General features: G+C 37.4%; 1 protein-coding gene across 6 annotated transcripts in view; it reads right to left on the reverse strand.

The window, feature by feature from the left end:
• Positions 1–26,288, reverse strand: part of MTMR3 (myotubularin related protein 3) — a 136,822-nt gene that overhangs the window by 66,577 nt on the left and 43,957 nt on the right. The window contains exon 2 of one of the 6 annotated variants that reach the window (XM_032654185.1): positions 7,348–7,441. The exons of the other annotated variants lie outside the window; for them this stretch is intronic. The gene's annotated coding sequence lies outside the window, so the exon portion shown is untranslated. The remainder of the gene's footprint in view (positions 1–7,347; positions 7,442–26,288) is intronic. 6 annotated transcript variants of the gene reach the window in all.

Below are 26,288 nucleotides of genomic sequence, written 5' to 3' on the forward strand. Positions count from 1 at the left end.
TAAGGAATGGACACCTACGTGGAATAGTTTGTTATCATGTGTATGCCACCTACTAGATCAGCTTCAACAAAGAGGCACACCAATTTGGGCCATTTATATAATAAATGAATCCAAACTACAAAAACTAATTAGGTCAAACCAAATTCACAAGGAAAAACTCAAGAGACTCAGGCCAGGCCTCCTAAAAATGGGGGGGGGGGGCCCCGGGGTCCAGGGTGGGGAAGGGTGGCTAAAGCAGCACTTTTTTGCCTAGGGTACATTTTAACTTCAAAAGAACAATGAAGTTTTTGTTTGTTTTTTAACATCTTTATTGAAGCATAATTGCTTTACAATGGTGTGTTAGTTTCTGCTTTATAACAAAGCAAATCAGCTATACATATACATATATCCCCATATCCCCTCCCTCTTGCGTCTCCCTCCCACACTCCCTATCCCACCCCATGAAGTATTTTTTTACAGCCCTGTCTCACTTTCAAATGCAGGAATGATTGAGGGTTCAAAACTTTAAGAAGGCAACACTGAGTAATTTTAAAGGAATCTTTTATTTTCACTGTATGTGAAAGAAATGGCTTTTCTTGCACATGCACTGCATAGTAAGAAACACTGACAGCAAAACTTGAGTGTGGAGGTCATAAAGTAATTCAGAGATGTTAAATTTTAAGAAGTGACTTTACAACTGCTACTACTTTGGGCAGCTTCTTAGTGCTTCCTCATTTATTCCTAGTAACTTTTCGGATATCTGATGGATGATATGACCTTCCCAAACTAGGATTCTATGGCATGTTGGGGAGATTATTCCATGGTGGGGAGATGATTTAATCACTAGTATTACCCAAAACCCAAGCATTTAGCAACTGAGTAAAACTACTGTGGTTTGGTCTTACTCCCTGTACAGGAGCCCAAACCTCAAGTTTTCTAAACTTCTGCTGCTGAAGTCAACTATAAATGAAAATAAAAACCGAGAGACAGTTCAAAAAGTATGGCTATATAGCTGATTCACTTTGTTATAAAGCAGAAACACACCATTGTAAAGCAATTATACTCCAATAAAGATGTTAAAAAATAAAATAAAAAGTATGGCTGAATGCTCTCAGTTGGACTTTTCCCCCCTCTACTTATTAGGACCATGTTTCAAAAAAAAAAAGTAAAAAGAAACTAAATACAAAATTGAGTCAGTGTCCTGGAAAACTCAGTGAGTTTTCCAAACACGGTAATTTATTTAAAAAAAAAAAAACTTTAAAGAAGATGCCACATGTCTTTTCTACCTCTTTTGAAAACACTAAGTAAGTAAGGTCTGTGTGTTTTCAGGGATACAGACGCAAATTCATGGTCAGAGTACTGCATTCCTCTGCCAGCTGTAGGACACCGATAAGCAGCTGAAATATTATCATTTCCTAAGCAAAAAACAACCATCTTCTTGAAAAACAAAAATCCAGTAGGTTGTCAGAAACGGTCAGATGAACTCCATGTTATAATCAAATTTCTGTATCAAAGAGTCTTTTACTAGCAGTAAGTCTCTTGAACCAGCAACATTGATGATAATGTTCACTCTAACAAGTAAAATTCTGTTTCAATAGATAATGACCAAAGATCAATCTTGAATAATTCTGTGACTACATTAGTGGTACAGAGTGTGGTTCATTCTATGAGGAGTTTTTTTTGGTTTGTTTTGTTTTAATGTGGGAGAAGTTCTGAATACATTCCTCAAAGGAGTATCTGCAATAGACAGAATTTCAAACAGCTGGTTAGCGATCAATACTTAAGATCATTTGTCTTCATTTAAGTGGCTGAAATACTGACAGCTGCTTTCCAAATGGGACCCAAAAATGTGAGAAGTCAAAAGCAAAGAAACTGTGCTCTAGAATTTTTAGACATTAAGATCTGACTGTACTTCAGATGCATCTTTTTGCTTTTCACATCTCAAGTGGGCAAAAGGAAGCCCATGACCATGTTCTCACCAAAGATCAGCTGTGATCAAACGAACTTTATCGAATTTGATTTGTACCTTTTAAAATCACTTATTTTACAAGTGTTTCCCTTTTAAACTTAATCCTTATACAAAAGGGGGGCGAGGGAGCAAATATCATACATGATGTCTTAGTGAAGACATTTTCTGGTGGTGACCAGAAAAGATTAAAACCGAAGATATAATACGATCTGCTAAAAAGGGTAAAAATAATTTCAAAAAAGGTTTTTTTTTAAATGTTTTGACTTGCTCTTTATAATCACTTCTATAAAGAAATTTATTCACGGGACTTCCCTGCTGGCGCAGTGGATAAGACTCCGTGCTCCCAAAGCCAGGGGCCTGGGTTCAATCCCTGGTCAGGGAACTAGATCCCACATGCATGCCACAACAAAGAGTTCACATGCCCCAACTAAGGAGCCCGCCTGCCACAACTAAGGAGCCCATGTGCTGCAACTAAGGAGCCAGCAAGCCACAACTAAGACCCGGTGCAACCAAATAAATAAATAAATACTATCTATTTTTTAAAAAAGAAAACATTCACTTCATACTACTAACTCAGATATATTAAATCATTAATGGGATTATAAGGAATTTCTGTAATTTGTAACATTATTTTCTGACTCTATATCCTCCATGAAAAGTCACAAGGCAGGTATCATTTTACTACTGAAATTAAGGATTTTAAATCTAATTTTATAAGACAGCATTTAGATTCACCATGGTAAATGAAGAAATGTTCCCTATCTCCTAAGGAAAAAAACTCTTAACAGAAACCAAATACTTAAGTCTCAGTTATCGAGATAGAAAATCCAGGCATTCAAAGCACTAGAAATTAATTAAATTAAAAGCCAAGCAGGATCATTTCATCTAAGTGCCAGAGGTAGTTCAATATTTATAACTGCTATGGAAAGATCAGAAAGACTAGCCCCAGTGTTGGAAAAATGTTTCCTGACTTCTGTTTCTTTGACTAATTCCAAGGTCTACTGTTGGGAAATTAAGAGAAGGCAAATTTTTGCATGCTCATTAATGTCCTGCCACTTGCTCTCAGTTAACCTCTGATGAAGAGGAAAGAAGTAATTTTGTTTCCCCCTCCTTTCTCCCCTGCACTGTCCCAAATCAAAGTTCTCAAGGGCAATGCATAGGTCAAATGTTCTATTTTTAAAAAAAGAAAGATTCCTAATCAGGAAGTATATACCTCTTCATGGAAACCTAAATTTTCCTAATTATAATCCTGTAATGACTTCTGCCCCTCTTAAAAAATCATGATTATCTCAACATGAGACTGCAGACTCTGTCCATGCCTCCTACTGTTCGAAGAATAAAATTATAACTGCATTTTCTTGGACAAAACACTTAAATGACCAATCCCTATGAAGATGAGCAGTTTTACAATAGGTTCTCAAAACATTTTTTAATAAGGCTTAAATTATGAGCTCCTATTTCTTATGTACTCAGAAAAAGAAATCAGTGAGGTAGCAAAGACCAAAAACTTATTTTTGTTAAAGACAACTAAAAAATTATGTAAAATTCAATAACACCAATGTCATTTTGAAATCTGCAAATTTACAGCGTTTATTCTAATATGCTTTGCTTCTGCATCCTGCCCTAGAGTGGCAAAAACAGACTCTCTAAACCCCACCCTTTTTATACCAACCCTCCGCCCTCACTGCTGGAAGAGAGGTTTGTTTTCTAGAAAGACAAGCAACTTAGTTTGAAGGTCTACTTACCACAGGAAGTCAAAAGTATGCCCATGTATAAATGACATGGTTTTCCTATTATGCCTAGGTACTTGGGATATTCAACACCAATTCTAGGAAAAATGTGGAATTAAACTACACTCAAAAAATAGCTATCAGTATTCCAAACCTAGCTAATCTGCATACTGCTTATCAGTTTTTTAATAATATATAGGAATGTTAATGTTTCTCTACCCATCTGTAAACAGATTCTTCAGAAAAATTCTGGTTCACTCCACTTAGTTTTATGCAGAGTAACTGGCATCAAAATGGACAAGGACCAGAAAGCTGAAGGAAAATGCAAATCCATCCTTTAAGCATAAAACTTAACAATGAAGAGAAGAAATGGATTTACATTTTTAACTGCTGTCATCTCAATTATAAACTGTCCAACTCCAACTAGCCAATAGGTATATTCAGAAAAGAGAAACAAAATTCCAATAGTAGAGGCTATATGTGCAACAAAAAGAATCCACTCTTCTTCCTGCTGGCCTAGTTAAAATTTGTATTCTGGCAATTAGGTAGGGGGCTACTCATATTTTTGAAAAACAAGCCAATAAAAACCCAATAACCTCCTCAATTCTCAATTATTAAATAGCCAAAAGACCAGAAATCGTCTTGACCAGAACACCATCTTCTTAAGAATCCTTTTAAGACCAATACAATTCAACAGATCCTCAGAAAGAGACCCACCCTTTTAAACTAGTAATATTTATCTCATGTAAACAGAGGGAAACATGTAACTGCCATCAAAATATACACAGGGGGGCTTCCCTGGTGGCGCAGTGGTTGAGACCCCGCCTGCCGATGCAGGGTACACGGGTTCGTGCCCCGGTCCGGGAAGATCCCACATGCCGTGGAGCGGCTGGGCCCGTGAGCCATGGCCACTAAGCCTGCGCGTCGGGAGCCTGTGCTCCGCAATGGGAGAGGCCACAACAGTGAGAGGCCCACGTACCGCAAAAAAAATATATATATATACACAGGAAGAAAAAATTTTCAGCTAAAGTCAAAAAGTAGAATTCACGAACATGCTTTACTTAAGAAAAGGAGGGCAAAAGTCCTACGGTAATAAGAAATAAAGTCTTATTAAGTAAAGAGGGTTCTCCTTTGTCCTTAAATAACTGCACTTAAATTAACCATTCTGAAAACCTCAAGACAAGTCATAGGTTCAAACTGAAGACAAAAAACAAACCTTGAATTTTAAAAATTCTTAAGCTATCAATTTGCTTAATCCATTAATCAGAAAAGGAAGGGGGCGGGAGCTTTTTTTAAAAACATGCTGGCTAAATTACTTATATTCATAGTAAGCACATTAAAATATAGGTAAGGGACTTCCCTGGTGGCGCAGTGGTTAAGAATCTGCCTACCAATGCAGGGGACACGGGTTCGAGCCCTGGTCTGGGAAGATCCCACCTTCCGCAGAGCAACTAAGCCCGTGCGCCACAACTACTGAGCCTGCGCTCTAGAGCCCGTGCTCCTTAACAAGAGAAGCCACCGCAATTAGAAGCCCGCGCACCGCAACGAAGAGTAGCCGCCCCTGCTCTCCGCAAGTAGAGAAAAGCCCACATGCAGCAACAAAGACCCAACACAGCCAAATAAATAAATTTATTTATTTAAAAAATACATAAATAAAAATAAAATATAGGTAAAATATTCTCTAAAACAAGATGAAAAACTGCTCAAACATACAGCCTAATATCAACCTATTCTAAACATATTGAGTATTCTAAATATATTGTTTATACATCAAAAAACTTAAGTACTAGGACTTCCCTGGTGGTCCAGTGGTTAGGACTCCAAGCTTCCACCGCAGGGAACAGGAGTTTGATCCCTGGTCGGGAACTAAGATCGTGCATGTGGCGCGGTGCGGCCCAAAAAAAAAAAAAAAATCCACACAGACCGGAATTGTGACCGGAATTCTCAAGTTTCCAATAAGCATGTGAACATAACTACTAAGAATAATACCACACTTTCAAGGTCAATCTGAGCCACTCATGTTTCTTGCATTTTCCAACATGAAAATAGTTTGTCAAAGAAACTGAAGTCTAAAAGAGGTGTAAGGAATAATGCATTTACCCAAGCTCTCTGGTAAACATCAGGCCTATGAATGGACAAACACATTCTGTATTCTGTTTTTAGTCAGGACACACATATGCTAAAATGCAAAGAAATATAAAAACCTTGGGAAGAGTTTACATTTTCTACTGATTTACTCTTCAACATCTAACCTAAAACCTATATTCTACAACATATAGGTATTTTTTCAATTGTTTCCATGGTATGGTATACATACCATTGGTGATATTTGAGAGGATTTAAATGTAACACAAAGGCCTTTAAAAAACAAAACTATATACTTATGCTAATGAGCACTGGAAAAAACATTCTGCATTCTATTGACTCTGAGATGCCACCAAAGTCAAGGCACACCATTAAATTTACACATCACCAAGAAAGAAAAAAACTTGATTTTAAGATGCATTATCATTTGGTATACAGATACTGCAAAAAATCGTGTAGGTAATATGTTAATGAGAGGTTTGGGTTATACTGCACTATATGATAATACAAATCCTTCATAAGACAAACTGCTACCTGTCTTTCCTCGGGCTGCTTTATTCTCTCATTTTGCTTAATAAGACCTATTTTTCCAATCCATTAAAAGTCTGAAACCATTCAAAGCAGGCCTGAGCAGGGCCATAAACAACAACATCCAGTCCTCCCCCACAGAAATGATAGCCTCTCTCAAGGTTTCTGCTACTACTACGTGAGAGCTCCCACATCTTCCCCAATCCTGACTGCTATTGCTGGCACAGGAGCAGAATAGCAGATCTCCTCTGGACTGTCAACGAAGCACCTCCAACTCTACATATTCCAAATAGAAGCCATAACTGGCCTCCCTTCCCTTCCCCCACCATATCTTCTTTCTTAATATTCCATTGGGAATCTTGGTCAGCCTATGTCTTCAAGACTGGAAACCATCTGACACTCTTTCCAATAACAAAATCTGACACCATCTCCCACTGCTTTCTTTGAAATGCTCAATTTCCATCTTTCCATTCCATGCCACCAGGGCCACCACCACTGGTCTAGCAAACCGGTTCTCAAACATTTGCTGAATTCAATTTATTTAGACCTTATTACCTATGAAACAAAATAACCAGTTACAACTGAACTTAGAACTGATTCTGGTCAATTCCTCTTTGAACCTGGCATATCAATCCTGTCAACAGACATTTCCATAAAACGGCCCTGCTCAAAAAAGATATGCCCTATGGCGTATATGTCCAGAATGAACGACTTGAGGCTTCTTTAAAATTTTTCATGCATGAGCTTTTGTCACTGCTACTACCTCTGCCTGATTTACTCATACCGCCTAATCCATTTGGATAAATCCAACATATCCTTCAATACTTGGCTTGAAAACATTAATTTCACTGTGAAAACTTTCCCTTCAGAGTTCACTGTGCAGTTTCAATACAGCTCTATTTTATAACACTTACTACATGTCATTATAATTATTTACATTTCTAACTGTCTAGACCATGATTATCTATATAGGTCATTTTCCCACTCAACACTCAACATCTGAACCCAAGGGCCTTACCACTACCGCTTGACAAGAGGCATTACGATATAGCTTACTAGGTAAGAGCACAGGTTCTGCAATCAGACTGTTCTGGATGTGAATTTTGGCTCCAAACTGAGTGAAATTCCCAAAGTGATACAGTCTTCTCATCTGTAAAATGGAGATAACATTAATAGCTTTCTAATCAATGTTCAATGAATACTAATTCTGATGAGGACAAGAAACATGCTCAATAACTGTTTTCTAGATTTAAAAAACAAGCATAATTTAGGTCAATACAAGAAATTAACCAGAGCCTCCTATCACCTACCCACTGAATAAATGTTTCAAGCATACCCATTCCCATTTAAAACCTCTATATTCTAGTTCTTACCATAAATCCAACATTTCTACCTGCCTTTCTTCATACAGAATAAACCCTTGGGATTGAAAGATGTGTAAGTTTCCATTATTCATTAAAAACTTTCAAAGTCCAAAATTAAAAAAAGTAATGTGATTTTGCTGAAGCAAAAATTTTAGTCGTAGGCATTTGAGGCTAACCAAGAAGAAATCACTTAACTGACTGAGCCAAGCAATGTTAATCATTATTCTCTACACATTCTCAATTCTCAGGATACTATCATAGTACTTGTCAAGATCTAAACAGACCTCTCAACAAGACCTCCCCAAAATGAGGACCTTCCTTCTTTTTTTTTTTTTTTTTTTTTTTTTTCTTGCGGTACGCAGGCCTCTCACTGCTGTGGCCTCTCCCGTTGCGGAGCACAGGCTCCGGACTTGCAGGCTCAGCGGCCATGGCTCACAGGCCCAGCCGCTCCGCGGCATGTGGGATCCTCCCGGACCGGGGCACGAACCAGTGTCCCCTGCATCGGCAGGCAGACTCTCAACCACTGCGCCACCAGGGAAGCCCGGACCTTCCTTCTTAATGACAAGGTCTCCCCCACATGAAAATCTTATTCTTCCCTCTAGGACATTCTGTGTCCATTCCAAATGCCTTGCCATTGCTTATGTTATTTCCTATACCCAGACTGGCCCTTTCTCCACCAACCAGATCCCTAGAGCTCCTCCAGTATTCCAAACCACTACACTTTCACTGCATTTTTGCAAGTACATATGATTTAACATTTATTCTCTTTTACTTAGGTCTACTTCTCTCCCTCCCCTAACTCTCTCACCCTCCTCCTTCTCCCTCTTTTTCCTCTCGCTCTCTCTCAAACACACAGAGGCAAGTTCCCTCAAGAGGTACTCAAAATGTTTTGATCAATGAAATTTCTCTCCTTAAGAGGTTTTTTTGAGGTATAATTTATAATATAAGTTTCAGATGTACAACATAGTGATTCACAACTTTTAAAGGTTATACTCCATTTATAATTATAAAATATTGGCTATATTCCCTGTCTTGTACAATATATCCTTGTATCTTTATTTATTACATGCTTAGTAGTTTCTCCCTTTGTCCCCTACCCCTAACTTGCCCCTCTCCCCACTGGTAACCACTAGTTTGTTCTCTGTATCTGTGAGTCTGTTTCTTTTTTGTTATATTCACTAGTATGTTTTATTTTTTAGATTCCACATATAAATGACATCATACAGTATTTGTCTGACATTTCACTAAGCACAATACCCTCCAAGTCTATCCATGTTGCTGCAAATGGCAAGATTTCATTCTTTTATATGGCTGAGTAGTATTCCATTGTGTATATACACATCATCCTTATCTATTCATCTATTGATGGGTGCTTAGGTTGCTTCCATATCTTGGTTACGGCAAATAATGCTGTTATGAACACTGGGGTGCATATATCTTTTCGAATTAATGTTTTCATTTTCTTCAGATATGTACCCAAGCTTAAGAGTTTTGAGATATCATAAAAGTTTTTCTCATAAGCAATTAAAGATAACTGGAAGAGAGGTTATAGGTGATAATTCTCATTACAATCATGGGAAAACTGGAGTGCTTTCTACTTTCACGTTCCAGTATTACACTAAAAATAGATAATATGTGACCAGAAAACTGTAACTATAGTTTCACTAACATGTAAAAACTTCTTGAAGCAAACAGGAACTTGATAACTGTAATAACTGATATTATAGTTAATACAGAATTCTATTAACAGAATGCTGCTTTTGTGTAAAATGAGGGTCATTTTTGTCAAGCTAGAAATACTGCTTCAAAACAAAGATATGGAATACAAAAGTGACAGCAAGAAAGAGGTGGTCTTAATCCTCTTTGATCTCTTTGAGGCCATCATATAAAAGTAGGAATTCTTGATCAAGCCACTTCTAAAGCATCCTTTTTATGTCCCATTCTTTGTGTAATAATTTTGCTTCTACCCCCAAAACTGGACTCCTCCTCTTTCCTTTTCTCAACCTTTCTTGAATTAACAAAGGTGAAATAAAGCAGTTTCTTCCAATTTGAAGCCAAGATAATTTTTCAGTCATATACATTTAATGCTTTTTGATAATTGGCAAAGAACCTGAATAGTACTGCATCCACATGAATAGTTGACTCTACAGCTTCAAAAAATATGGAAATACTCTTTGGCATGCTGCATAGGAAGAACAAGTCCAAATTATTTTTAATAATTTTTTGAGTAACAGCAAGAACAGGGAGAGAAAACAGTCAAACGAAACAAGTATAATCTCCTATTAATGAGTCAACTGTGGCCAGCTGTCAAGCTTGTTTTATTAGCAGTTAACTTTTATTGAGCATTTCCCTCTGTCAGGCACTGTTTTAAAAGTATTATGTATACTAACTCAATTAACCCCACAATAATTTTATAAAGTAGTAACCATTATTGTTACCATTTACAGTTGAAAATGGATATACAAATAAGTAACTTTCCTAAACTTATACCAGCTAAGTGGAGAAGCCAGAATTCAAACCTAGGCATTCTGGCTCCACAGTTTACATTATAAGTATCTATACCACACTGCCTCTCCATTAAATAAGTTCGCTAATACAGTAAAACTTGATGCTAACTTTACTGCTCATAAAGAGTATCCAAGTAAGGAACCCCTGTAATATTGAGCATGTTTATTTCTTACATACTTACTACATGTTCAACTATATTTTTCAGAGAACAGTATAGGTTTTATTCAATTTCATTCTCCCACAAATCTAGAGATTTTCATCAGTGTTTTATTATCCACTGTCTAAAGTACACTATTTGACACATGTTCCTTAAAATCTTTACAACATCTTCTCACTTGTCAAGATAATTCTGAACTCTAATTCTATCCTCCAAGGAGCTTACAAGTCATCTGTGAACTTAATAAGCATACTCTCCATTTGATCTCTATCACTAGTAAGAACCCTATATGGTAAGTAAACAGCCCAATCCGAACCCCGTTATTAAAAAAAAAATTTGTTCTCTCTTCTGACAGCAAACCACCAGTAACAATAAATATGACCCTCCAAATCTGTTTTGCACCATTTAGCAATAAGACATACTTTCATCCCATATGGATGAAGGTGCCACCAGGGATAATTAAAAGTTTTCCTAAAGTTAAAATATATTGGCACTTCCCTGGTGGTGCAGTGGTTAAGAATCCCCCTGCCAATGCAGGGGACACGGGTTTGAGCCCTGGTCTGGGAAGATCCCACATGCCACGGAGCAACTAAGCCTGTGCACCACAACTACTGAGCCTGTGAGCCACAGGTACTGAAGCCCACACGCCTAGAGCCCGTGCTCCACAACAAAGAAAAGCCACCACAATGAGAAGCCCGTGCACCTCAACAAAGAGTAGCCCCAATCGCTGCAACTAGAGAAAGCCCACGCGTGGAGCAATGAAGACCCAACGCAGCCGAAAATAAATTAATAAAATTTTTTTTAAAAGTTAAAAATATCAGTTGCTTGCCTCTGTTCCACAGACCTGCCTCCATAAGAATATTACTTTGTAGAACAAATTGTCTTTCAAAACTATGCAGTTTATTGTTTCATCTTTAAAGTCTTCACAAATTTTCTAGATTATTCCAAGATTTTGTTTAGCTTTATTAAGGTATAGTTGAAATATAACAAAGTACAAATTTAAGGTAGTTTTTTCAGGGTTATTTTTACTGTGGAACAAAATATATAATATTTACAATTTTAACCATTTTAAGTGTACAATCCAATGGCCTTAAGTATATCATACTGTTGTGCAATCACCACCACTACCCATTTCCAGAACTTTTTCATCATCCCAAACTTCCTTTTTAAGGCCAAACATACTTCATTGTATGTACAGTAGATCCTACATATCCTCAAGTTCCCCTCAGCATATTCAACAAACTGCAGATCAAAAATATTCAGGTGGGGCTTCCCTGGTGGCACAGTGGTTGAGAGTCTGCCTGCCGATGCAGGGGACGCGGGTTCGTGTCCCGGTCTGGGAAGATCCCACATGCCGCGGAGCAGCTGGGCCCGTGAGCCATGGCCGCTGAGTCTGCGCGTCCGGAGCCTGTGCTCCGCAACGGGAGAGGCCACAATAGTGAGAGGCCCACGTACCGCAAAAATTAAAAAATAACAAAATAAATAAATAAAATTTAGGTGGAAAAAAATCCAGGAAGTTCCATAAAGCAAAAAAATTTGCGCCTGCCAGAAACTATACAGCATTTACATTGTATTTACATAGCATTTACATTATATATATTAGGTGTTACAAGTAATCGAGAAGCAATTTAAACCATACCGGAGGATGTGTGTATGTTATATGCAAATACTATGCCAAATACTATGCCATTTTATACAAGGGATTTCAGCATCCTTGGATTTTTGTATTCACCACAGGGTCCTGGAACCAATCCCCCATGGATACCGAGGGATGACTGTATGTACCACATTTTGTTTATACATTCATCCACTGATGTACATTTAGGTTGTTGCTACCTTTTGGCTACTGTGAATAGTGCTGCTACGAACACTGATGTACAAATCTGTTAAGAGTCCCTGATTTCACTTCTTTTGGCTAGATACCCAAGGAATGGAATTGTTGAATCACATGGTAATTCTATGTTTAATTTTTTAAGGAACCACCACATTGTTTTCCACAGCAGCTGTACCATTTTACATTCCTATCAGCAATACACCAGGATTCTAATTTCTCCATATCCTCATCAACACTGTTCCACTTTTTGACAATAGCCATCCTAATGGGTGTGAAGTGGTATCCCGTGGTTTTGACTTGCAGTCCCCTAATGATCAGTGATACTAATCCTCTTTTCACGTGCTTACTGGCCATCCGTATAACTTATTTGAAGAAATGTCTATTCAAGTCCTTTGCCCATTTTTAGTTGGGTTGTTTTTTTGGTGTTGCATTGTGGTTCTTTATATATTCTAGATATTAATCCTTTATCAGACATGACTTGCAAATATTTTCCGTCATTCTTTGGGCTGCCTTTCACTCTCTTTATGGTGTATTCTATTTCTTTCTTCTATTGCCTGTGTTTTTGATGTCATATCCAAGAAATCAGTGCCAAATGCAACGTCATGAAATTTTTCCCCTACATTTTCTTCTAAGAGTGTTATAGTTTTAGCTCTTAGGTCTCTGATCCTCAATTACCCAGATAATTTTAAAGCACAAATAATCATGTTTTCAAATCCATAAAACTTTTTTCAAGTTTAAGTATTAGCTGAGACTTAATAGAATCTATATGCTATAGAAATAGTCACAGATATACAAGATGTGAATTTACACCCTGTTTACAATTTTTAAACAACTGGAAATAGGTAAACTGATATACCCATACAATGGAATATTATGCCCTTCTAAGCATAGGAGTTGGGTGAATAACCCAGGTTAACCAAGTCATAGCCTATTCTCTGAACCACATGAACCAAGGGGGAACCAATGAGAATCCTTCTCTTCTACTAGACTCAGTCCCCTCACTGTGTACCAAGTCACCCTGGGCCTACCACAGCAAGTTCACAGGGTCCCTACAGGACTGTTTTTAGTTTTTAAGGGAAATGGCAATAACTGACATCTAGTGGACAACACAAACGACTATCTGAAGTCATTCATAATTTCAACATTAACTCACAAAACATTCCTTTCAGTGACATTTCTTTAAGCAGCAGGAGTTTTAGCAGCTGCTATGATAAAAAGCAAGCACCATGTAACAATCAGTGTGGAACAGGAAATAGAGGTGTAATGTCTGATCTAAGGCTTGAGAATCTGTGCAGTATCTAACATGCATATATATGGAAATTAAAATGTTCTCTTTCAAATTGCATGTATCAACTTTTCAAATAATTAAATTGTTAGGAAATAAATACTTAGGATGTTTGGCCCTAACCACTTTATAAATGGAACTGTTATTTTTTTGGCCTCTGAGCACCATGGAAAATATTACTGAGACACTTAGAAGAGACTCTGGACTGTGCGGCTATGAACCAGGAGAAACCTGAGAGGATCCCACACCAATGCCCAGAGAGATGCAAAGCTAGAATACTTGAGACACTCTACCCCCACTTCCAGTCCTCAAAATCCCCAAGCTGCCTGCCACAGTTCTTCAATTATGTGAGCCACTCCAGTGTTCTGCCAATAAAGCCACCCCTTCTCTTGTTGTTTATTTAAGCTCTAATTCAGTTTCTATCACCAGCAACCCAGAGTCCTGATAACAAAATCATGTGATTCAAACATTCAGCCTTATTTCCTTAGTAAAATCATAATTGAATAATGTATATCAGAGTTTTCTTTTTTTACATAGTTAGGGCATTACTTTAACTCAAATATAAATCATTCTATTTACTGTTTCTTGTATCAACTGAACAAAGGATACTATTAGACACTGCATGCTAAAATTTAGTTTTAAAGTTTTATAGATTTCTTGACAAAAATACTCATTTGAATTAATTTTCCACATGATAATATAAACCATACCATGTTTTTTCTTTCACACTAACATTAGAAATTTAAAAATTTCTAAGTAATCAAACTATTATACTCAAATTACAGCTTTAAAGAATAAGTAAAACATTCAGTTTATGAATATTAAAAGTCAAATATTTTCTTAAATAATAATTAATTCATTTCCAGAAATAAATTAATGTAGAGCTTATATTTACTTTATGGTGAGATCTGCTTTTAATATAAATCAAAGACAGCAGTGATTTCAGCAATGAGGACAATTTACACTTCATTCATTGTAACTGAGATAAAAGTAAATATTTCAAAAGTGAGAGAAGCTTAAATCAGAACTATACCAATTAAAAATGGCAATTACAAAAAAAAACCAAACAGCAATTACAGCTAATTTTTATGTTCTGTGATAAAGCACTTATATAGACCTACTGCAAATAAAGTTTTATCAGAAAGAAAAATAATCAGCTGACTAACATTCAACAGTTCTACTACTAATGGAGTATTCTGCCTTTGTCACACTAGCCAAAAATCCTAACAATGAACTTGCTCCTCAATGAACGTCACTTTACTACCACCACCTAAAGAAAACAATCTACCATCTTGTTTCCCCAGAATAACTTGCTAAAACTGAAGACAGACTGAACTGTACTGTCCCAGCAGCCCCCAAATTAAAAAATCCAACTACAAGGGAATTCCCTGGTGGTCCAGTGGTTAGGACTCAGCACTTTCGCTGTGGTGGCCTGGGATCAATCCCTGGTTGGGGAACTAAGATCCCTCAAGCCACTCGGCTCAGCCAAAAAAAAATATCCAACTAAATACTGTTAGAAACACACAACTGAAAATTTAAGGAAACAAAAAAATTGGAAAACAGATTATGAAGAAACATGTCAAGCAAGTATTAACAAAGGAAAAACTGGTTTGGCTATACTTATACAAAAAAAGGACTTTAAGGCAAGAAGCATTACTAGAAATAGAACCTTTCATAATGATAAAATGTTCAAATTAGGAAAACAATGCTGCTGTATTATATAAACCTAATAACATGACGTAAAAATATATAAAAACAAAGGATTACAAAGATTTAGCAAGACCGTAAGTTAGAAAAAAATTTAGAGAAAAGAGAATGTATGTATAACAGCATCAAAAACTATCAAGCACCCAGGACTAAATTCAATGAAGATAGATTATGAGGAGGTACTGAAAGACAGTAAAGACCACCACAATAAATTACAAAGTCTGTAAATTATCAGTTCTCTCAATTTGAACTGATAATACAATACAATCCCAATCAAAATATTAGCAGGTGTTTTTCTTTTCTTTTCTTATGAAGGAGATGATAAAATGATTCTGAAATCATGAAAGTTCAAGAATAGCTAAAATGCCCTTCAAAGGGAGAGAGGAATCAAGATGTGAAGATTCAGTAAGACAGATATGAAGATTAGACCATACTAGCTAAAGATGGTGTGGCACTGTCGCAGGGAGAGACCAATGGAACAGAACAGGCAGCCAAGAAACATATCTACATATAATGGACACCTGATTTATGAAAAGAGATAATATGGAACAGTAGGGGAAGGACTGGCCTTTCAATAAAGTATGCTGGGACAACTGATATCCACATGGAAAAAAACGAAACTGGCCCCTATTTCATACACTATAAGCAACATCAAGTGAGTTACTGACATAACTGTGAAAGGCAAAAGTATAAAGCTTTCAAAAAATGTTTAAGAAAATATTTTCATGATCTCTAGGTATGGAAAGACTTTTAAAATAAGACAAAAAGTAACCATAGGGTTTCCCTGGTGGCGCAGTGGTTGAGAGTCCGCCTGCCAATGCAGGGGACACGGGTTCGTGCCCCGGTCTGGGAAGATCCCACATGCCGCGGAGCAGCTAGGCCTGTGAGCCATGGCCACTGAGCCTGCGTGTTCGGAGCCTGTGCTCCGCAATGGGAGAGGCCACAACAGTGAGAGGCCCACGTACCGCAAAAAAAAAAAAAAAAAAAAAAAAAAAAAAAGTAACCATAAAGTAAAAAAAGTAAATTTGACTACACTAAAGTTAAGAATTTCTATTAGTCAGATCATAAAGACAGTGAAAACAAAGGCAAATAAATGGACAAAAGTATTTGCCCAAACTTAACCAACAAGGTATCCAGAATATACAAAGAACTACAAATTAGTATTTTTTTAAAATAAGACAAATAATCCACTAGAAAAATGGATGAAAGACTTGAATAAGCAACTGCAGAGGAAATCCACATTGCCAATAATCATAGGCAAAGATGCTCAAAAACAATCATCAGGGAAATTAAAATTAGAACCACAAGATACTATTAACCACCTCCCAGGTTTTGAAAACTGAAAACACTGACAATATCAAGTGCTGATGAGGATATGGAACAAGAACTCTCATTCATTACTAATGGAAATATGAATTGATAAACCACTTAGAAAACAACATGGCATTCAAGTCGAAGATATGCATACCCTGTGGCCTGGAAACTGTGCTCCTAGGAATAAACCCTAGAATGCAGATACTGCACCAAAAGAAATGTTTAAGAATATTCACAGCAGCATTGTTCATAGCAGTCCAAACCTAGAAACAACCCACTTGTCCAGCAACAATAAAATGGATAGTTTGTAGCATATCCGTACAATATACCAGCAATAAAAATGAACTAGATCAACACACAACACATAGGAATGTGCAAGAGAAGCAAGATAGAAAATACAGTATGATTCCATTCAAAGACAGGCAAAACTATTGTTTACGAATGTACACGTGGGTAACAATACAAATAAAAGCCATACAGTGATTACCATAAAGGCCAGGAGAGTGGTTACTTATTTCTAAGAAGGAAGGAAAGGATAAGCATTGGAAGGAACAGAGACGTGGACAGCCTTTTGGGGTGCTGGTATTCTATTTCTTAACTTGGATAGTAGTGACATGAGTGTTCACTTTATAATCACTCATTACACTGTACAATTACATCTCATGTACTTTGTCATACTTCAATACAAGAAGTGTTCCAAAAAATCAATAAAAAAAATTTCAATGGGCTAAAGATTTTAATAGAAATCCCACAAAAGATATATAAATGGCCAATAAACACATTAAAAAATGTGCATTGTCAGTCATCAGCAAAAAGCAAGTGAAAACACCACAATAAGATAACCTTTCACACCCAGTAAGTAACTAAGGAGACTGACAAGAACAAATGCTGGCTAAGATGTTGAGTAACTGGAACTCATACATGGCTCACGGAAATGTAAACTGGCATTACCACTTTGGAGGACAGTTTGGCAATTGCTTATTAAGTTAAACGTACATCTATCCTATGGCCCAAAAATTTCACTCCTTGGTATTAACCCAAGAGAAGGGAAAACACATGATCACAAAAAGACTTGGACACAGATATTCACAGCAACTGTACTCATAATAGCCCCAAACTGGAAAGAACTCATAATGTTCAGTAACAGGCCATCAGATAAACTGTAGTGTTTTTCTACAATGGAATACTACTCAGCAATAAATGAACTACTGATATTCACAGCAACACGGAGGAATCTCAAAAGTATTATGTTGACTCAAAGCAGCAAGTTAAAAAAGAATACTACACGATTCCATTTAAATGAAATTCAAATACAGATAAAACTAATCTGTAGTGACAGAAACAAGAACAGTAGTTTGGGCAGAAGGAGACAGGGAAATAACCAGAAAGGGGCAAGAGAAAACTTTCTAATGCGATGTATAAGTTCTATATCAGGATTGAGGCAGTGGCTTCACAGCTATAAATACATACTGAAACAAACCGCACATTTCCATCTGTGTATTTCACTAAATAAATTGTAGTTTAACTTAAAAAAATCCTAAAATAGTATCCTAAAGCAGAGTCTCTAAACCCCATCCAAAAGTAGTATACTGTCTTCAGAAAAGGTTGTACAATGAGATCATATGCATCACTCTCCCAATATCACCAGACTCTCTCTTTCTGAGGGTATGCATGTGAACTCCTGATCACCCCTATAACCAAAAAGCATATATTTACAGGTGACTAGTGTTTTGGGTAAAGTCCAAGGTTCTTCTAAGGTACTAAAATTTGCATGAAGTAAGCTAGTCTCCAAGGAGATCAAGTTCTTGACATGATCGAAGAACTACAACCTTGCAGCCTGTGGAACAAAAACCACATTCACAAAAAGATAGACAAGACGAAACGGCAGAGGGCTATGTACCAGACGAAAGAACAAGATAAAACCCCAGAAAAACAACTAAATGAAGTAGAGATAGGCAACCTTCCAGAAAAAGAATTCAGAATAATGATAGTGAAGATGATCCAGGATCCTGGAAAATGAAAGGAGGCAAAGACTGAGAAGATGCAAGAAATATTTAACAAAGACATAGAAGAACTAAAGAACACCTAGAAAAATTAAAGAACAAACAAACAGAGATGAACAATACAGTAAATGAAATGAAAAATACACTACAAGGAATCAATAGCAGATAACTGAGGCAGAAAAACGGATAAGTGACCTGGAAGACAGAATGGTAGAATTCACTGCCGTGGAACAGAATAAAGATAAAAGAATGAAAAGAAATGAAGACATCCTAAGAGACCTCTGGGACAACATTAAATGCAACAACATTCGCATTATAGGGGTCCCAGAAGGAGAAAAGAGAGAGAGGACGCAGGAAAATACTTGAAGAGATTATAGTCGACAACTTCCCTAACATGGGAAAGGAAATAGCCACCCAAGTTCAGGAAGCACAGAGAGTCCCAAGCAAGATAAACCCAAGGTGAAACACGCAGAGACACACAATAATCAAATTGACAAAAATTAAAGACAAAAAAAATTATTGAAAGCAACAAGGGAAAAACAACAAGTAACATACAAGGGAACTCCCATAAGGTTAACAGCAGATTTCTCAGCAGAAACTCTACAAGCTAGAAGGGAATGGCATGATATATTTAAAGTGATGAAAAGGGAAGAACCTACAACCAAGATTACTCTACCCGGCAAGGATCTCATTCAGATTCAATGGAGAAATCAAAAGCTTTACAGACAAGCAAAAGCTAAGAGAATTCAGCAGCACCAAACCAGCTCTACAACAAATGCTAAAGGAACTTCTCTAAGTGGGAAACACAAGACAAGAAAAGGACCTACAAAAACAAACCCATAACAATTAAGAAAATGGTAACAGGAACATACATATCAATAATTACCTTAAACGTAAATGGATTAAATGCTCCAACCAAAAGACACAGGCTCGCTGAATGGATACAAAAACAAGACCCATATATATGCTGTCTACAAGAGACCCACTTCAGACCTAGGGACACATACAGACTGAAAGTGAGGGGATGGAAAAAGATATTCTATGCAAATGGAAATGAATAGAAAGCTGGAGTAACAATACTCATATAAGATAAAACAGACTTTAAAATAATGTTATAAGAGACAAGGAAGGGCACTACATAATGAACAAGGGATCAATCCAAGAAGAAGATATAACAACTACAAATATATATGCACCCAACATAGGAGCACCTCAATACATAAGGCAACTACTAACAGCTATAAAAGAGGAAATCGACAGTAACACAATAATAGTGGGGGACTTTAACACCTCACTTACATCAATGGACAGATCATCCAGACACAAATGAAATAAGGAAATAAAAGCTTTAAATGATACAACAGACCAGACAGATTTAATTGATATTTATAGGACATTCCATCCAAAAACAGCAGATTACACTTTCTTCTCAAGTGCACTTGGAACATTCTCCAGGATAGATCACATCTTGGGTCACAAATCAAGCCTTGGTAAATTTAAGAAAACTGAAATCATATCAACCATCTTTTCTGACCACAATGCTATGAGATTAGAAACCAATTACAGGGAAAAATACATAAAAAACACAAACACATTGAAGATAAACAATACATTTCTAAATAACCAAGAGATCACTGAAGAAATCAAAGAGGAAATCAAAAATTACCTAGAGACAAATTACAATGAAAACACAATGATCAAAACCTATGGGATGGGGCTTCCCTGGTGGCACAGTGGTTAAGAATCTGCCTGCCAATGCAAGGGACACGGTTTTCAGCCCTGGTCTGGGAAGATCCCACATGCCGCAGAGCAAATAAGCCCATGAGCCACAACTACTGAGCCTGCGCATCTGGACCCCGTGCTACACAACGGGAGAGTCCGCGACAGTGAGAGGCCTGCGCACCGCGATGAAGAGTGGCCCCCGCTCACTGCAACTGAAGAAAGCCCTCGCAAAGAAATGAAGACCCAAAACAGCCAAAAATAAATTAATTTAAAACAAAACCAGGGCTTTCCTGGTGGCGCAGTGGTTGAGAGTCCACCTGCCGATGCACGGGACACAGGTTCGTGCGCCGGTCCGGGAAGATCCCACGTGCCGCGGAGCGCCTGGGCCTGTGAGCCATGGCCGCTGAGCCTGCACGTCCGGAGCCTGTGCTCCGCAACGGGAGAGGCCACAACAGTGAGAGGCCCGCATACCGCAAAAAAAAAAAAAAAAAAAAAAAATCCTAGGAATAAACCTACCTAGGGAGACAAAAGACCTGTATGCAGAAAACTATAAGACACTGAGAAAAGAAATTGAAGATGATACAGATGAAGAGATATACCATGTTCTTAGATTGAAAGAATCAATACTGTGAAAATGACTATACTGCCCAAAGGAATCTACAGATTCAATGCAATCCCTATCAAATTACCAATGGCATTTTTTACAAAACTACAACAAAAAAATCTTAAAATCTGTATGGAGACACAAAAGACCCCAAATAACCAAAGCAGTCTTGAGGGAAAAAACCAAGCTGGAGGAATCAGACTCCCTAACTTCAGACTATACTACAAAGCTACAGTAATCAAGACAACATGGTACTGGCACAAAAACAGAAATATAGATCAATGGAACAGTACAGAAAGCCCAGAGGTAAACCCACGCACCTCTGATCAACTAATCTACGACAAAGGAGGCAAGGATATACAATGGAGAAAAGACAGTCTCTTCAATAAATGGTGATGGGAAATCATGTAAAAAAATGAAATTAGAACACTCCCTAACACCATAAACAAAAATAAGCTCAAAATGGATTAGAGACCTAAATGTAAGAGTGGACACTATAAAACTCTTAGAGCAAAACATAGGAAGAACACTCTGACATAAATCACAGCAAGATCTTTTTTGGTCCACCTCTTAGAGTAATGGAAAGAAAAACAAAAATAAACAAATGGGACCTAATGAAACTTAAAAGCTTTTGCACAGCAAAGGAAACTACAAACAAGACGAAAAGACAACCCTCAGAGTGGGAGAAAATATTTGCAAACGAATCAACAAAGGATTAATCTCCAAAATATATAAACAGTTCATGCAGCTCAATATTAAAAAAACAAACAACCCAATCAAACAATGGGCAGAAGACCTAAAGAGACATTTCTCCAAAGAAGACATACAGATGGCCAAGAAGCACATGAAAAGCTGCTCAACATCACTAATTATTAGAGAAATGCAAATCGAAACTACAGTGAGGTATCACCTCACACCAGTTAGAATGGGCATCATCAGAAAATCTACAAACAACAAATGCTGGAGAGGGTGTGGAGAAAAGGGAACCCTCTTGCACTGTTAGTGGGAATGTAAATTGATACAGCCATTATGCAGGACAGTATGGAGGTTCCTTAAAAAACTAAAAATAGAACTACCATATGACCCAGCAATCCCACTACTGGGCATATACCCTGAGAAAACCATAATTCAAAAAAAGTCATGTACCACAATGTTCACTGCAGCTCTATTTACAATAGCCAGGACATGGAAGCCACCTAAGTGTCCATCGACAGATGAATGGATAAAGAAGATGTGGCACATATATACAATGGAATATTACTCAGCCATAAAATCGAACGAAATTGAGTCATTTGTAGAGACCTGGATGGACCTAGAGACTGCCATACATAGTGAAGTAAATCAGAAAGAGAAAAACAAATATCCTATATTAACGCATATATGTGGAATCTAGAAAAATGGTACAGATGAACCTGTTTGCAAGGCAGAAATAGAAAGACAGAGAGAACGAACGTATGGACACCAAGGGGGGAAGTGGCGGGGGGAGGGGGGCTGGTGTGATGAATTAGGAGATTGGGATTGATATATATACACTAATATATATAAAATGGATAACTAATAGGAACCTGCTGTATAAAAAAATAAATAAAATTCAAAAAAAAGTTCATGACATGATCAAAGGCATGTGGTATATGATGGCTTCAGTCAGTTACCTTGCACCTTTTGTCAAAGTAATTGTTTAACCACTCACTAGCCTACTGGCAACAAGGAACAATAAAAGAAAAAAAAAAGAAATGTTGGATCTTTGAGAATGTTCCAATTTCCTACTTGGAAGAAAACGGGGGTTCTAGTTTCAACTCCCATCAAATTTTTCACCTATTAAAATACAATATTATTATCAATAGTACAGCATCATCTGAAAGTCCACATCAACTGTTATTCTTCTGTATAAAATAGCCAAGTAATACCACCACACACATAATCATCCCAGAATAATGTCTAACTTGAAACCTTCAAGTAATTTCATTAAAAAACTGTATCTTTGGATTTTAAGGCTCGATTTAGCTCATTAGGAAAAGCACCATATGGCTTTTGCTAAAAGTAGTTTTAGTTAACCTCAATTAGCATACCTGAAATGGTTTATAAGGTTATCTCAAGAGTAAGATAAGCACATGACTTCAAGTCACAACTCAGAACCATCTATTTCAAGTCTCTCTCTATACGATCTCAATGTCTGAATAAACTCTCAGCTCCAATAAAGTCCCTTTCCCATCTTTCAGATGCATAGTCTTTTGTGTTTTTTATTTTATTTAAACCTGTAATAAAAATTTGAGTTGTAACACTCCTGAACCAGATCTTACATTAGAAAATAAAACTAATGTAAACCAGTTCAAGATATTCTAGATTCTACTGATAGTACAGACATGTTTTCTTCGAATGAAGATAGTAAAACATACAATTATGCCTCAAAATTAGGAAATGTACAGTTTTTCTAAGTCATCTGTTGAAGAACTGAACACGTTAGCCAGGACAGGGCCAGCTTCATGGGTGTGCAACCTGTGCAGTCACATGGGACTCCACACTTGGTTTAATGCTCTGTTGTAGCCATTCTGAAAGTCTTAATTTTTGAAAAAGAGACCCTGCCAACTACATACCCAGTCCTGTGCTAGGATTCTATGGGAAAAGCAGAAAGAATTTACAAACACCAGTACTCTAGTGACCAAGAAAAATTTACTTGTGAGCTCACTAATCAATAAAAATCTTTTTTTCTCATTATGACCAGAAGTGTATATATGGTTCCAAATCAGACCCTCAGATTTCAAAACGTCTGTACCTACTGAAGCATCATAACTAAAAAAAACAGGCTTTGGGAAGTTTATCCCATCATTCAATGATTTTAGATCCTTTTATATTATGAAATGCATTTTGATGTGTACCTCATTGGGACCCCAAAATTATATGTCGTGCTATTAGTCACCAAACTTTATATTCTAAAAACTAGTATTAAAAAAAAAGGTCTTCAAAGTTTTTTTTTTTCTTCAAAGTTTTAAGAAAGAAAAGGTAAACAAGCACAAAAAGAAGAGAGCAAGCAGCTCCTGAGCCTAAAGACTGCTGTGATCAAAGGTAAACAGTGTGTGGTTAAGAAAGAAGTCTCCAGAAAAGGATATCTTGGCATTCAGTAGGCACTCAAACATCTAATTTTTATAACCATTTAAAGTATCAGCATTCTCCTCAGAAATAAAAAGATTCAGCCCTGCTGATAAGGGTATTAAAAGTCCCAAGTCCAAATGAGTTAGAAAATACAGTGAAGCTGAAAAATTAGCAGAAATCACTAGAAGGGTAACATAGAGAATAAGAAGTTATATAATAAGGAAGTTTAATCCTTACTTAAGATACTTATCAAGAAGTATCTTAAGTTTTTTTCAGCTGTAGAAGCAGATGCTTGACAAAGCATTCTGGAAAAGGGGCAAAACATAAGCCTTTAAAATCCAAAAAATCAAATCATCCAGGATGTCTTTTAGCCAAGTCAGTTATATCAAAAAATAAGCATTTAAAAACTCAAATGGAAAGGATGAAGGGGGTTATTTTTTATATGTTACAATTTTATATTCTATTTAAAGAAATTAACTCAAAAAACTGAAGAGAAGCAAGTTTTGGAGAATATGGGAAAATACAGAGAATTTACCAAGGCAAATAAATGACTATTAAATTGAAAACTTGGTGTCACTAAATAATGTTCCACTACAATTATTCAATAGTATTGGGTTGGCCAAAAAGTTCATTCAGGTTTTTCCATAACATCTTATGGAAAAACCCAAACCAATTTTTTAGCCAACCCAATAACATTCAAGCCACTGACATTTTCTGAGATGTTAAAGCAACAAATCCATTCACTTTAAAGCTGAACATTTATTAAATATCCTCAAGCCAGGCACTGCTTTCTACCCACTTTTTACTTCAGCACTGAGACAATCTAATGTAATGGGAGAAAGTCAGGAAATCAGGTTTTTCCATTAAACTCCCAGGCTCACCATCCTCAGGGCTGGCATCCAGTACAGGAAAAAACTTCAGGGTAGGAAGGAAGTCTACTTGCCCTGCATCACTGGGCTGTAAGCTTGTGTTGTTATGGGCACCAGCACAATAGAGCAAATGCAAGAGCAAGGAAGCAAAAAGCTGACCGGATTAGAGAATTTGGTCCATGTGATCGGTGTATTAACGAGACTACAACTACCTAAAAGTTCCGAAGCATACCCAAATTATCTGATTTTCAAAGAAAATTTATTAGCGTATTAAGGTCAGTACTATAACAAAACCATAGAAGAGGGCTTCCCTGGTGGCACAGTGGTTGGGAGTCCGCCTGCCGATACAGCGGACGTGGGTTCGTGCCCCGGTCCGGGAGGATCCCACATGCCGCAGAGCGGCTGGGCCCGTGGGCCATGGCCGCTGCGCCTGCGCGTCCCGTCTGGAGCCTGTGCTCCGTGGCGGGAGAGGCCACAGCAGTGAGAGGCCCGCGTACCGCAAAAAAAAAAAACAAAAAAACCATAGAAGAATCTTTTATTCTTAAATCTAATTTTGTTCCAAATTGTAATTGTAGACTATAGAATAGGAAGAGATGCAAACCAAGCAAAGGAGTTTCAGAGTGGACAGGTGGTTTTGTCTACTGCTTCTAAACTTCTCCCTGGAAAGGGTACAGGGGAGAAAGGATTATCAACCAGACAGTAAACCTAATCGGAAAGGCAAATTCTTTCGTAAAAGTCCATATTTAATACTAAATCTCCTGCTTTCCTTCCTTTGTTCTACTCCCTACAACAGCCTGTGGCAGAGTGAAGGAATATGATTTCCACTTTTACTGTATAATATCTCTTCAGTGTCTCCTGTTTTAAACAAAGCCTCCAGGGGGAATGTTAATGTTTACGAATTAAAAACAGGGACTTCCCTGGTGGCGCAGTGGTGAAGAATCCACCTGCCATTGCAGGCAACACAGGTTTGAGCCCTGGTCCGTGAAGATCCCACATGCCGCGAGCAACTAAGCCCATGCACCACAACTACTGAGCCTGTGCTCTAGAGACCACGAGCCACAACTACTGAAGCCACCGCAACAAGAAGCCCGCACACCGCACCGAAGAGTAGCGCCACTCGCCACAACTAGAGAAAGCCTGCACACAGCAACAAAGACCCAACACAACCATAAATAAATAAACAAATAAATAGAATTTAAAACATACACTAGCATTACAGTGTTAGTTTTTAGGCATTCTTGCACAGCTTTAGAGTCAGCCTGACCTTGCCTCAAAACCTAATTCAGGCAGTTACTAGTTCTGTAATCTTCAACAGGTCACTCTTCATTAACGAAGCTTCTGATGGCAACAATGTATCAGAGTATTAAGGATTAAATGATCTAATATACAGAAGCAATTAGAAGTGTACCTGGCACTTAGTAATCACATACATGGTAGCTTTATCACTAATGCCCTGATATGTATCAATAACTAGTTACACCACACACTCTGGTTATCGTTCCTGAGCTCTCAAAAAAATTTAATTACCTCCCCTGACCAA

Source organism: Phocoena sinus, chromosome 14 (genome assembly GCF_008692025.1).
Source record: "Phocoena sinus isolate mPhoSin1 chromosome 14, mPhoSin1.pri, whole genome shotgun sequence".
Lineage (NCBI taxonomy): Eukaryota > Metazoa > Chordata > Mammalia > Artiodactyla > Phocoenidae > Phocoena > Phocoena sinus.